We start from the raw sequence: 14,835 nt of genomic DNA, 5'->3' as shown, positions 1-14,835 counted from the left end.
CGGAAGCTTTTGCAAGCTTTGCCAAGAAACATTCAAACTAAAGAAGCATATACGCATACATAAATACGGACCAACACCTTGAATACACACAACTCAAAAAACATCAATTCACCCGTACTCAGTGTATCAACCAATTAAAATAAGGGATTATTATGCTGCTGCATGTTGGCCTCTGAGAGCAAATATGTATTGTATGTGTGTGTGTGTGTGTGTGCTGTGTGTGTGTAATTTTGTGTGTGTGTGTGTGTGTGTGTGGGCACTGCTGCCACGCGCGCAGGCAAGCAGGCAGGCCTGCTTTTGCCCACAGCTACTCGGTAAGGATTCCCGATAAGGAGAATTAGTCAAAACTTGGTAGCTGCCAGTCAGCGCCAATTAAACTTTAATCTTGGGCTGAAACAGGCACAAATAAATTAAACCCTTGTGAGCGGCAATGTGCGCTCCCCTGATAATAGGGGGGATTGAAGTCGTCTCGGAGCGAGGCTGAATGTTCCCGAGCTCAGCCGTGGCAAGGCGGCGGCGCAGAGCGCGCAAACGGGGGGTTAAGGTCGGTGACGGAGGGAACTGAAAGAAACTCCCAACGTTAGCAGAGACGGACACAGATGCATAAAAGAAAAACGATGATTAGAAATGTAATTGATGGATATGTAATTGAAGGTAAATTGTGGCGCTGGTTTTCATTTTTTCTGACTGAGTGGGCCTGTTAGCAAAAACTGTTACAGGTGTTTGCGTGGCTGATTAAAGCACTATGAGACAAAACTGAAGAAGTTAGTGAGTGAGCGGGCGAATAGATAGATAGGTCATTTCTAGTCATAAATTCAAAAGGATTTTAAAATCTTTTTGGCCAAAACTTTGTTTGACTGGGTTACTCCCATCACAGACAGAGCTACAGCGAGCTGCAAAAGGATTCAGACCCATTCAACGTGTTCACAATATTGCCGGGTTACTTCTCCCCAACAGTAACCCCTACTTTCCTGATCTTAATAATGGTGTTTATTCAAATCCTTTCTGTAAAAATCTCTGAAACATTCACTAAACAGACGTATTCACGTTAAAACTTCGCCAGACACTTTTCGGATTTAAATTCGTAAACAAAACAAAAAGTTAAAATCATGCCTCTATACATTAATCAATGTTGATATTTGTTGGTTGCGATGTAACAGAATGTGGAACATTTTTAAGGGGGTTACTTTTGCAAGTCACTGCACAAAGTTTACACTTACATTTCTTTTATTTATTTATTTATTTTTTTTCAAAGTCCACAAATAAAATGTATCAAGTTATCATAAATGCCAACCAAATTTAAAACCAGATTTAAAATTGACCTCCATAGTTCCCACACTAGTTTCAAACTACAAAATTTTTTTTTAATATCTTTTGGACAGACTTGGGGTGGAATCATATTGGGCATTGTGATGGAATTTAATAACAAAACCAAGCGTGATGCTCCCAGTTGCGAATGGAAATAATATTTTCAATCATGCTCAGGCATGGAAAAACAGGGTAAAAGTATCAACCAGTATGATATTAATAATAATAAAAGAAAATCTACCCTTCATATCAGCCAGAGGAAAGGCTTTTAATGTTGCAATATTCAAAAGTGTGGTTGTCTTCATGTGCACTGTGTTGGAGGGGATATTTCATTACTATTTTTAATGAATTAGTGCCCTTATCTTTACTTCCTATGGCCGACCTGAGCAGGCCTGGTGTTTAATTTCAGAGTAATTTTCCTGCTATATGAGTATGCCGTTTGTGTATTAATGTCATGGGCCTTGTCAGCCAATGCCATGATTTATTCCAGAGTAGTGGTCACATACATCCTAATATCTTCAAAATAAGCCCCAGAGAAATGCTGTAATGAGAAAACAATAACATTAACAATATTAGCAACAATAATGAAAATAATTGCCGGTGAAGCAACAATGGTAATCACACATAGAGAAATACCTTTGTATTTGACCGAATCGTACACAATTATCATGCATGTGTATATAATATAATTAATTCTATGTCTGAGCCTCTTGGCCTGAGGCAATCAGCATAGAATCAGTTTTGTATGTATAATAGATCAGAGCGCAGTTCATGAATAAAACAAACGTGGGGACTGTGCAGCAGTGACTGCGAATGTTTTTCTTTGGACAGCAGAATCAAAGTGAACATGTAATATTGTGATAATCCATACTTGATGAATTCAAGGGGCTGACTTGCCTTAGCTAAGTTCAGCTAATTTCCAGACATGGCTTGCCTCCGTAATTGAGTTTCCAATAACATTATGATTATTTCAGCCCACGAGATAATTGAATTCAAGGTATTTTTTTTTTCTTAACACCGCAATATTGTAGATGTGTGATTATTATGCATTTGCATGTAGATTTCAGTGCCTTCCTGAAACTCATCACTTTTCTTCTAACTGGATTTCCCATATTGTAGCATACATTTGGCTCATAACAAATGATGGGGTCCCCCATCTCCTTATGAGCACGGAGTCAATTATTCCAAAAAGTTCATCTTTATATCAATTTTTCCCCCCTCATAATGATATTGCATAAAAGATTTCCCCCCCTTAAAAAGTCAACTCAAAAAGTCTACCCTGCGCCAACCTGTTTGTCATTCTCATTACCCGTGAAAAGGGAATATTTTTACTACTGAACTCATCAAATTCACATCACTGCCAGCGTGGCTCCCATGCTTCCAGTTTGATCCTACTTAAGAAATGCTACCAAAATTTTGACACTACGGCCCCCGATGCTCATCTGTTACATAATGTAGACTGTATAGGCAGATAGGCGAGAACTGCGAGGGTGTAGATGTGATTTTCAGAAGGCCTTCAGAACCCCCACAGCTGCAGCCTGTGCACGGAAGGGGGCTCAAAGCGAAGCAGTGAGTTGACTGGTGAACATGGGAGTGCCTCACTGTTCTTTTCCACAGACACACACTTCTTGCACCTCTAGGTGAACAAGTTGGATTCTTCTGTGCCCCTGCGTGAAATACATTTTTGACGGTAAGAAGTCGCCACATTCATGCATGCATAACACAAGCAGCATAAACTAAGCAGATTCTCATATAAGCCCCCCCCCCCCCCCCCAAAAAAAAAGTGGGAAATTATTTAACATATATCGCCTTCGGTCTAAGTCACCCTGGAAAGCAGAACAGCTTTTGAGAATGGTGCATAACATTATAGCATTTAGCAGCCCGGTCCGACTTGTGCTAGCGTACACGTGGGAGGAATCGCTGGGCAACCGGTTGAAGCTTTTAAGCCAATGGGCACTCGCGGATGATCGTGAATGGAAGCCCCTATCCATTGTAATCACTTAGAGTAGCCAAGGGGCCCGTACAGTGAAGATGGCACCAGCCAAGACATTATGCCAGAGTTTAGCTGTTGTTTTGCATAAATGTTGAATCATGCCAGAGTCCTTTTTAGGAGTGTAACAACAGTGTGCATTGATATTGATTCAACACGCGCTAATATTTAAACTGGCCCGAGGGATCAATGTTGTTGAATATGATTTAATACGGCCAACAAGTACAGTTATAAAAACAGTCACAACACACAAATTGATTACATCGCGGTCTGATTCCACTTTTTTTTTTTTTTTTTTACACAACCATCTGACTTAAACATTGAATCATGCCCACCAGATAACTAAAATAACAACGGCATTAAACAAAAGATAACACAATATATTAAATTATTAAAGAAGAGGGATGTTATTCGGTGCGCATGCTTTGCTATTTATTTTTTGGGAGGGGATATTTATCACCGTTGGTGGATTCCTCACCAATGGGGAGAAACCAGCAGAGAAAGGGAAGAAATAAGGAGCAAAGAAAGGTTGCAACAACTTTTAACAAAACATGACACGCGAATGAGCGCTGAGTCCTCATTTACATATGCTGACATTTTGCAGAGAATATTTCAACGTTAGGCTGAGCTGTAATGAACTCCTGCCAGGGAGCAGTCAAGGAATAATGTTTCCATAAAGGTAACCTGTCCACATCTCCTCCAAGAGAAAGATGTGGAGGAGGAAAAATAGACATTTTTTTTTCCTCACTCCCTCTCTTCTTTCCATGTTGGCTGTTTGGCAACAGAGGGGGTATTTTTCTTTCACCGCAGTTCATCCATCTTGTGCCGATACTGATTTAGTGTATTTTTCCAGCCTTTTTACAGGCTAATTGCGCGCAGCAATGGTGAATTTGTTAGTGGTGACACCTTGCCTACCCATTGGGAATGCATCTCATTACCAGATGCAATGTCCAGGAACATCAGATATTATTAGCTGTCATTAATCTGCCATACATGGTGGAAGGGAAAAGAGGGGGGGGGGAAAGAGAAGGGCAACAAAGGACAAAGAAAAAAAATGACTGGAAAGACCTGCATGGTGAGGTCAAAGTTTACAGAGGTTAGAAAGAATGCAGGTGGGCTTCAGGGGGTGTGGAGCACCAGGAAAGGTGGTATTTGTAGTCCTAAAATATTTTAGTCTAACTTTTTTATCAACAGTTGAACAGGTTGAGTTTTTTCTTTAGTTAAAAATTGTTAGATTCATGAATAAAGCTAAAAAAAAATCAGATAAATGAATTCACAGATCAATAGAATTTCATTTTGGGATTCCAGTGTTAATTTTATTTAAATTAGCTGTAGTCATAGTCATCCTTCATACTATTTAATAAAACATAGTTTTAGTTGGAAGTTGATCATGTTTAGTCATCAGTTTTAGTCTAATATCAGTTAACTAAGTCTTTCTAAATTTTAGTCGACGGTCACAAAGGCATTTTTTAGGGCGTCTTAAGAAAAATAATTTCTCCACACCAAAGCGTAATATTGACCACAGAATATAACCGAGACAGGTTAACAATGCATATTAAAATATCAAATATTATTTGATTAGCTTTTTCAGTAACATCTCCAAAGCACAATATCGTAAACAGAATGCATGTTGTATACAAATAAGATCCACATAACCTGTGCATTGTAAAAATTAATGTACGCAACATTAAATTGAAGAATGTTTCGACAATTAAATCTAAAACTTTCATTTAGTCTTTACCATGATTTCAAAAACCGAAGTTATCAGACGTTCTGAAAACATTGCATTTCGTGACTTTCCATAACAGCAAATAAGACGTTAAGTTTGTAATCCTGGTACCTCAGGATATAACGTTCGTTTTAACATGCTGGCATTCGTATTATTTTCATGTTGATCTGCTTACTGATGTCTCAAAGTCTGCTGTGAGGTGGCGATCTATTTTGCGTGTACACCATTCTGTATTATGTGCATTAATTTAGTACCAGTAACTAATCAATGAAATAAATTTTTACTGGGTTTGAGTCACTGCAAAATGTAACAGAGTTTGAAAGCAGATCTGGAAGAGCATTGAGATTTCAAGCAATCTTTTAAAGATTAACTAATTGCTTTTGATCATATTCAATAAATTATAATGTGATTGAAATGTATTTTATTGCAGTAATTCAATTTACTCAGTAAAACACACTATATAAATTAACTACACATAGCCTACTGTTTTCCTGCCTTTATTTATGTTAATTATGATGATTTTCCACTTAGAGTTGATTAAAACATGATATTTAAGATTAGAATATTACATTAGACCAGTAAAAAACATGTTTAATACAGAAATGTGGGCTAAATAGAAACTATGCCTAATACCTGCTTAAAGGTTGTTATTTTCAAAAAGTACTTTTAATCTGACAGTTGAGCCTCATTGATTATAAATATGATTAGAAACTATTTAACAAAATCTCTTCAAAGTTCCTTAACACAAAAATACCTGAAACTTAAATAAGTAAACGGGAATATGTATTGAATATATATATATGTGTGTGTATATATATATATATTTGTCTTGCTAAGTTATATAGATATTTTTTGTTTGTTTTAGTCACTCTCTTTCATTGTATTACTGTGTTTTATGTAAGGTGCTCTGGACCTGCTTTGATTAATGTCTGCATAATGAATGAGACATTTTTTTTTTTTGTCAACAGATCAACTATTGCCTCTGTATTTTTTTTTTTTTACGTTTTAAACTGTGTTTTGTTCTTAAATCCTATTTGACTGAAATGAATATGACAACCCTAAACTAGATTTTCAGTACAAATTCAGTCTCTTTCAAAGAGACCTTATTGTTGCCCAAAAGAGTGTGCTTTTTTTTTTTTTTCTCTCCACACATATGTTTGATTTGATACAGCATCTTTGGCTGTTTTTCCCTGCACAGCCCTGCCTGAAGACTGCTACATGCATACTAGATAGGATTACACCTTCTAAGCAGATTTTGTTGTGGAAGGGTTAACACAGATCCCCCTGCTTTGCTGAACAAACAGGACACCATCTGAAGACACAGGAACTCACTGGGCTCTCATTAGGAGATTTTTTTTTCCCCATCTCTGGAGCTTTTTTTCTCTCTCTCTCTCTCTCTCTCTCTCTTTTTGAAGAAGAAGCACGTTGCAGCCTCCTACCGTGTTGCCGGGCTCTTTGAGTGCGATGGAGTATGTGGCCTAATGACTAAAAGTTCCTCAATAAAAATTAAACAGCACAGCTCCCTGCAAATTGAGTTTCCTCTTTGTGCCAATTGAGGGTGGTTTATGTAGGCTGCGGGGAGTTCCTTTGAACTCTCATTCCAAAAAAAAAAAAAAAGAAACTCCAGATTCCTTGGTCAATCCCCCTGCTCGGCTCCCACCAATGGCTCAGATAGAGGGGAATGTGGCTGCTGTCTCAGACGTCTCAGACGCCTAAATTCATGCCACATTGCGCAAAAAGAACTCCCCAGACGAGATGTGTGTGAGAAAGGAAAGAACATCTCGAAACGAGGGTTAAGGTGGCACGAAGCAGGTGTTTCTCTTCTACTTTATTGGCAATAAGTCGGTTTGTAAATGCAACTTTATTAGATGAAACCTTCTAAGAGTGTTTACACAACACTGAAACACCATATTCCCATTAAACACTGTAAGAACGGCCTCTTTTTTTTAATTGCACCGTTACAGGTCAGTCAGGACACAATAAAACTCTAATCAAAAATAACATGATAAAAATAATAATGTAAGAAATACCAAAACGATATGATACTTTCTTGCCAATAAATTTCACCCTTGATAAACTTTTTTTTTTTTTTTTTTTTTTTTTTTAACATGGCAGCTCTTGTTTTCCAGAAGAATAAGTTTGGATTAGGAGCTCTGGCTTCCAAATGCGAGTTTGCCAAGTAGTACTTGCTCTCCGTCTTTTGTCTTCAGCTATCTTTATTGCCAAAAGCAAATGTTGGCGGGCTCCCATGTAGAAGTAATGGGGGCCTGGACGCCCAGGCCTCAGCCAAGTGGCAGTGATTGTTTTCCATGTCAGGGGCATGAAAGCTGGGCTCATTCTACAATAATCGAAACCCCCCAAAAAGTCTCTGTATAAATCCCGAAACCTCTTCTTCTTCCTCGTCTCTCCACCGCCACCCCCCACCCCAACGCACCATTTTCACAATTATGCACACACATTGCCATAAATCTAATGCGCTTTCATGATCTGTGGGAGCGGAGTACATAAAGCGTGCTTGCCGGATTTGCATACAAACATACTTATTCTAAATCCCCCTCAGAAGTTGTAAATGATTGTCTTTTCCTGAAATACATTTCAGCAAATTGTATTTGGGCATGTTTATGAATCCTATTATGGCATGGGTTTTATCATATTTTGTGGACAGTGATGGCTTCTCAGCATAGCTGTTAAGAAGAGGAAGAGAGGGGCCTTGGGCAATAGACTTTGTCATTTGTTTCAGACGGGCTCTGGATTCCCCTTCATTGCTCCGTGACAGGTCCGCAGTACCAAGATGAATCTGTGCTGGCTGCTAGATGAGCAATTGAGTAACTACTGTCTAGTGGGTGAAAAGGGTCGCATTTAGCATTCCTTTTTTTTTTTTGCTCTTTAATGCAACAGTTTTCAATGCATTATTTGGATCTTACAGCAAAGTTGTATCACAAAAAGATCTGTCTTTGACCGGGGCATTCTTGGATAAATTGTGGCGTTATCTGGTTGCAAAAAATAGCTGCAGCATGAATCAAACACTGTCAACAGCCCCTTGAGGTCATGGTACATTCTATAGATCTCTAGTTTGTTTGCTTTAAGGGTTAAAAGAAAACTGCTACGGATGTATCGATTAGAGATGTATGGCAATTATCTAATCTTTGACATGCCTGAATCAACTTTTTCTGATGGTGATTTTGGTTTCTCTCAAAAGCTGGTGTTTTGTTTCTAGCTGTGTACCTTGGTGTGTTGGAAAAGTATAAACATCATGTATGGGACATTTGTGGAACAACAATTCCTGTGAAATCTTTTAAGTGTGTCTATTTTAATCAATGAATAGTGCAGTATATTAGGACCAAGGCTGTGGAATGTACAGTGTTGTCTCGCGTCAGGTTTGAGTAGCTCACTTTGGTCGTGGTAGCTCACCTTTTTCATAATTGAACATCAGCTAACTGTTAGGGAATGGTGATCCATTCGTGCACCCCCATGGTTAAAAAATCGTAGGCAAATTAATCTGAAAGTATGGCAAGCCGTCAGTTTCTCTTTCAGTTTCAAGCTAATTCTGCATGCTCAAGTACCATATGCACAATAAGGCAATGCTGGTAGGTTGTTTTCCTATAGCATTTCTTATCGACCATTGAAAGAAAGGGTGTAAATCTAATAGTGTAATAAAGCTATAAGAACTATTAAGTGAGCCTTGACTCTTTAAGCAATCATTATTATGAGCTGAGGAAAATTACACTGATTGTGTGAGAAAACTTGCTAAAATAAAGCTTTATTAATTAAAACTATTATAAAATGATTGTGGAGTTCAGCGTGCAGTATTAGCGATAAGGTAGTTAGTGTGGCTAGCGTAATAGAAACAGCGGTTTCTGTAAGAGTTCTCTAGAAAATGTAGTACAGCTTTACTCTGAGATCTCCCAAAATTCAACCAACGTTTCCAAATTCCACACGTTTCATGGAAGACAGAGCAAAAGCTCAAAAAGAACGAATCATCTATTTTGCTGTTCAATGTTCAGACATGCTTTTCTCCTGAACGTTCTTCACTCTTTCTAAGCCTAAATCTGAATTATAGGCATGTTTTGACTTGTCTTCAGACAGAAATCAAGTATTCTTTTTAAATAACCTCACGAATCCCTGCGCTTTGACGTGTGTTTAAATGCCCCACAGATGAGCTAACTTCAAGTCTTCTTTACTCAGAGACAGCGTCCACACCAAGTGTTGTATTCACTTACCAAAAGAGTGTGATCCTGAAAAGAACAATCGTAAAAAACAATGTAGATTTCAGGCGCAAATTGGCTGATTATGTTTATCAGTTTGTTTGTTTTTTGGTCTATTTCAACAAAATGTATCTAGAACGACTTTTTTATTTATTCATCTCCAATAAGCACATCTCAATAATTGATATAAAATGTCCTACCATTATATTGTTTTAACTTATGTTGGCAGGGAACACCAGCTGAGCCCTCGTGGTTGCCTGTCAGAATCAGCCATTAATTGGTACAACAAGCTGCTGAGTGAGAAGGTCATAAACATTTCAAGAGTTATAAAACTTTCATTAAGTTCTCACGATATTGCACCAGTGAATGACCCTCTTGGTCCCTCTCACTCCCTCTTTTTGTCTGGGCGGTGTTGAGAAGGGGAACGACTCCGAACAAGCGGCTTCTTTGTGACGGAGGGAGCCTTTTTCAAACTGTCTCGGCCTCTTGACTCGTCCTAAGCTAGAGATCAGAGCTTGGAAAGTGGCAAAACAAAGGGCCGATTTAATGAGATTGTAAAACAGGCTGAGGGGAGGCGAGGGTGGTGGGGGGGTTACCAAATAGCCAGACTGCTAGGTCTGGTCCATTTCAAAAGGTCTTTTCAGGATCTGCTCTAAGCCATCTCAATATGAGAGAAAGAGTAGAAAAAAAAAATCAAAGGAATCCAAACGCTTCAACAGACTTTGACATGAAGAACATGTGGATATTTGTCTGCTGTTTTCCACAAAAAGGGTTGCATTCCTGACAAAAAAAAATAAAAAAAAATAACGTGTTCCACATTTCACATGTCAGGAAAGTATTCTTACCCCTTGGGAGAAAAAATTCTTTTGAGTGCAATCTTCAAATAATAGACGTCAGTCAGCAATTTTCATTTGACAACTTCCTCGAATCAGGCTGACTGAAAAATGTATAAATCAATTCAAAGATTTCCGTTCACTGAACATCTTTACGGCAGCTTTAAACCTGTGGTTGTTGAAGGACTAAAAGACACTTTCCTGATCGGTTTTGAGATCGGCAAAAAAAAAAAAAAAAAAAAAAAAAACAAAGCTACCCATTATGATGGGGGCTTCTTGCTGCTTACACGCACTATAAATAGTACTGGCAAAGATCACAAAGGAAACATTACCATTCAAGTTGCCGGCCTGCTCTTTTCTAACAACGCCCGCATCATGTTTATCGGAATACATCTGTCACGTACCCCCCCCCCCCCCCCCCCCCCATCCTTCCCAAATCTTTTAAGAATTAGACCATTTAACCCCTCCTCAGTTGCCATTATAGGGGGTGGAGAGGACGAAGGGAAGGAAGGAGGGGCAGAGAAAGAGAGGAATGAAAACAAGCCAGAGTTGAGGAGATAACCATCAGGGTCCTAAACCCATTATCTGGCCCCTGTCCACTGTTGAGTGTCAGGAGTCACACCCAGGCCCGAATTAGCCTGGAGCTGTTGACCTGATGGTCTCCGCTGACATTTCCATTCAGACGAATGGCTCTTTGCTGCGTGCTAGGAAGTGTCCGTTTTGACCCTCTCCTGCCCCAAGATTCCCTCCCTTATTAACTGGGCAGAGGCCTTCCGTCTAACCTGTATACTACTGCTATCAGCCCCCCCCCCTCCGCGGCTCTGCCTGAGCTTTATTCAGTAATAAAGGAGGACAAATGAAGTCAGCCAACCCTAATGGTGGTGGTTTTTAATGGTGCTGAGCTTCTGCGGTTCTTTCATTTGGACAAGAAGCGAGGGAAGACAAGGCAAGCTGCCACGGCGCTACGACAGTAAAAAAAAAAAAAAAAACTCTGGTGACTGGTGTTCTCTCATTTTAAGGTTATAGGACACAGTAAAGCTCTTTCAGAGGCGCAGACAGTAATAGGCTCGTCAGGGGCGCCGCGTCGTACACAGCTGTTTCTTTTATGTTCTTTAATTTGCTCGGAGGGGAAAATAAAGCAAGGCGAATGGGCCCTTTTTAGGAGGGCCCATAGACTTGAGACACCAAATACCAAAAGGACCATCTTAGGTGCGCTGTAGTTAACAAATGTAATTAGGGAAGAACACAAGTCTCCGGCCCAGGAAAGTGTGTCATTAAGTTGCATTCCCTCATTGCAGCCCTCCCCCATTCTGTGATTAATTTGCCGCTCATAATGACGGAATGGACCTTCTCAGTGTCCTTAATGACCCTGGTTAATCTTTTAAAGAAACAGAGAGGAGGGCAGACATGGCCAGCGATATAGACGGATGGGGAACTAACAGCGAAAGAGAGAGGGGCTAGATTTCGACCGCTCACGTCCGATATAAGACTCCGTCCAGGGCTGAACTGGACTACGACGCAATGCCGCGTTGAAAGGCTGTGGAGAGCGGTTAAGTAGCAACAGACACTTAACAGATAAAGCACACAGTGATCTGCATTGTGGTATAAATCCCCTCTTTTAGAGAGAACAGAGGCAACACATGGTGCCCAGCCTCTGACACTATGCTCTCTAAAGTGGAGGTGGCAAGGAGATTAGCATTGGGAAAAGATCCCCCCCCCCCCTCGCATTATACACCCTGTTGCATAATTAAACACACTTCCACATAATTCATTTGTCAGTGGAGTATATATTTGTCTTGCTTATTATTCTTAAGCCATGATAAGGCAGATTTACCCGTTTGAATTAATCATGGGAATTAATGCTTCGATACCAGGCTGAGTCCCTTGCATCCGGCCAGCTGCACCGGCCAGAGTCTGCCTGCTTAACACCAGAATTGCCAAGCATATGCTAGTTGGAAAAGAGGAGGGCAGATAGGGAGGCCTGTGTGGGCAGGGAGGAGGTCCCTGCGGAGCCCTTCACAATGAAACACAATATCCTCCTCCTCAGACGCGTGCAATGACTTAAACACTCCATTGTATTAAATATGAATGAGGTTCCCCATTGTCCGGGCGCGGGCAAGCGGGGAGACAGTGTTGTCGATTAGCCACATGATTAAGCAGATGACACGGTAGGGGCCGCGGAGGTAAATAAAGGCCGCCTTCTGTCATTTCCTTGTCCCAAGGGTGGGGGGGGGGGGGCGTCAATGGCTCCTCGCAAAACTTAGCACTGCTAAAGCCGATTGACCGAAAAAGTGATAATGTATGACTGTGAAAACAGCTGAGTGATGGGAGGGTGGGAGTGACAGCGAGGGAGATTAACAGGCCGGGAAGTGAGGAAAGGATGGAGTAAGTACAGTATGGGAAAAGAGAATAATTAAAAATGTAAGTTAAGAGTGATGTTACAAAAATAGAAAAAAAATAAAAATCGCAACAGAAAGTAATGAAATCGTTACAGAGGAGAGGAGAGATGTGATACGTAGTGGGAGCAACTGTGGCCTAGGAGCTACAGGATGCAGCGTCTTTGATTAAACAGGCGCGATAATTCAGTCACGCTCAATGTCAGGTGTTTATTATCACAGCGTAGCATTTGCATGTGAAAAACGACTCCGACGCTTGCCTCGCACACAGGCCCATTCCCTGCCTCCTGATTGGCCGGTGGGGCATCTGCGCTACACTGTTGCAAAGCCCTCCTGTTAAGAGTCCACGGACCCGGTCATGGATATTTGCAGTGGGTGCCAATATGTCAAACGGTTATTATCGCCAGTGTTAGCCTGGAATACAAATAGAGGCAAAGAGGCTCATGATGAAAGGAAATAAATTGTTTTAATCAATTCTTCTCATTTATCAGTCTGAGGTAACATATCAAAGCCATAGTCTTAGTTGCTATTATAGATTATCTGGGGGAAAAAAGCCTTCAATCATAAGGAGTTTTACGTAATTATGATTGATTTATTTCCTGTATACTAGTCAGATATGTTTAACTGTTTCTTTGTTGAGCATAGAGAACCCTCGAATACAACACACGCATTATAAAATATAAAAAGAATTAATAAGGCAAAACATTCAATTTATTAAAACAAATTACTTTTCTGTTTTATGTATTCATCTTTGCCTTCTCTTAAATTCCTAAATAATTGAAAAGTTTAGCAGCAGGCCTTCAAATTGCTGCTGTTAACTATAACTTCTCCCATTTTAATAATTTCAAGTACTTTCCCCTTAACAGACTCTTCTATTGGAGTGTCACCCTCCCCATACCCACAAAACCCCCCCCCCCCCCCAATCCCCCCCAGCCCCCCACCGATTCCACACCGGGACATTCAGGTAACTAATCTGCCTTTAAATATGTCTCGAAGGAAGCTTGGCTAATTAGTATCGGAATTTACTGCCTTCACTTTTATTGACTTGTCCTACTTCTCCTATAATTAAGTAATGCGTAAGGTAATGAGCTATGTCGTTCAGTCTTGCTGTTCAATTAGGGTGCAGAATCAATTATTGAAAATAGTTTCTCATGCCAGCGTCTGGCGTGGGGACTAAAAGTGGGAGCGGAGTGCGGACAAGACTTGGCCCGACGGTGGAAACTTTGCGATGTTTTGCTCTCAGAGAGCACTCCAGCACAGTGAGGCCGTAAACATTGGCCGTATTACAGCGTTACACTAAACACAAGAAATTAGAGCAAAACATAATAACCATGCCGCAAACTTTATTTACTACGCGTTGCCAGGTTTTTGAAAATGTGTAATTTCAGCTTAAATATCCCAGCTTGAGCTCCCTCGTAAAACCCAATGGAGAACGTTCTCAAAGACTTGGAGTGAATACGCTATCACAAAGGTATTTCCGATCTTAACAAAAACATGAAGTTCATTATAAAAAAGTAATTAGAGCTACACATTCCCCAGTGGATTGTTTGATAATTAACTCTTTATCTTGTCAGACCAATTTACTCTGATGCTCCTATAATGATGTTTACATCAAAATCAATGTTCCTTCTGATGAAATTTACTCAAACTGATTATATGGTATCATATCATGCGAGAGCAACAAAAGCATTGCAGAAGTGTAGGTTTATATTGTATTTCCCAGTCCCTTTTCAAGGCCTTGACTTACCTCTCTGCTTCTGTGTAAGCAAGTAACTTGGACTCGTGGACTAACAAGTCCCCTGTTTAAACCTTTTTTAGCTCAGGTTAACAACCTCATTCCACTCTAAGGAGGGCGGTAAAATGTGCTTGTTACACACAGTCTACATTAAAGAACAGAAGAGGGGGGGGGGGATCCTACAAACTAGAAAGAAACGCAGACAGTGGTTTTTCGCTAGATTATCAGTGCAACGTCTGCATCCATTATCTATAAGAAATGTAGAATCCACCCTGGGAATTCAGAACATCTTTTTTATGGCATTTCTCAAAACCAAGCGTTCATCTTCTTCTTCGTTTGGTCACGATCTGACTTGCTCTTTTTATCTGCTGTGTTTGGCACGGCCCTCTGATTGGAAGTATTGTTATCGTTGTTGGTGCACATCTAAAGCACATAGAGAGCCTTTGCTGACACCGTTTGGACACAAAGATGGTTAAATTTACCTCACATGGGCTTGACAGTGGAGCCAAAGGTAAATTAGACGAGGTATTGTGAACTAAGCCTCACAAAATGGACTAGAGTTCTAAAAAAAGCTAAATGTTAGAAAACAAAAGGACAGTTATACATTCGGCAACCACACCACATAATACTGAACTGGTA

This window comes from Fundulus heteroclitus, unplaced genomic scaffold (genome assembly GCF_011125445.2).
Source record: "Fundulus heteroclitus isolate FHET01 unplaced genomic scaffold, MU-UCD_Fhet_4.1 scaffold_9.2, whole genome shotgun sequence".
NCBI lineage: Eukaryota > Metazoa > Chordata > Actinopteri > Cyprinodontiformes > Fundulidae > Fundulus > Fundulus heteroclitus.
Note: the sequence above shows the minus strand (reverse complement) of the source record.